An 872-nucleotide genomic window follows, 5' to 3' on the forward strand; every position below is an offset into this window, starting at 1 on the left:
GATGTGCTGTTAGAGTTGTATTTCCTATGTTCTTTTCAATAGAATCACTTGTCATATACAGCTGTTTACTTCACTGTGTCAGGTCCTTTTTTTGCAGTTCTGATGTTGCCTTACAGAAGCTTAATGCATTCAAAAAAAATGTTTTAAGCAAGATCATACACTCATTCAGTCAATTCAGACAAGGCAACTTTTTTTTTCTGAACTGAATGCGTTACACTTCTGTATTACGCAGTATTTTTCGACTCAAGGTTAGGCTATTGGCCCAGTTGCCATGATATGTGACATAGACAGTAGTGCTAGAGATTTTGAGAAGCCTTTTCTGAAAATCATAAATATGTAGAAATTTGATCTAAAATGTGATCAGATGTCCATCTATATTCAACATTTATAAAAGGAAGTCTATAAAACAGTACATTACAAAACGTTGTATATTTATGCATTAATTTATTAACAGAATGACCTAGCATTAAAAGACTAGTGTGAAAGTATGTGAACCCCTTTAACAACAGTGACGTCAAGCAAATGTTTCTGGTGACTGTTAATAAGCCATGCACAACAGCTGGGAATTTGACTAATTCCTTCACACTAAAGTAGTTCAACGTTGGTGATGTTAGTTGGCTTTCTTGCCTCATGTTTCTGGTAACTGTAAATAAGCCCTGCACAACAGTTAGAAATTTTCCTTCACACAGAAGTACTTTAACTTTGGTGAATTTTGGAAAATGAAGGTCCACACTTACAAACACCTCGGCTTCAAACCTTTTTTGGTAGACTGGCTTGTACAGTGCCCTCCAGAAATGATTGGCACCCTTTAGTAAAAATTAGCAAAACAAAATGTGAAAAAAAAATGTCTATTGGTTATCCTCATGATCTTT

This window comes from Sprattus sprattus (assembly GCF_963457725.1).
Source record: "Sprattus sprattus genome assembly, chromosome: 10".
NCBI lineage: Eukaryota > Metazoa > Chordata > Actinopteri > Clupeiformes > Clupeidae > Sprattus > Sprattus sprattus.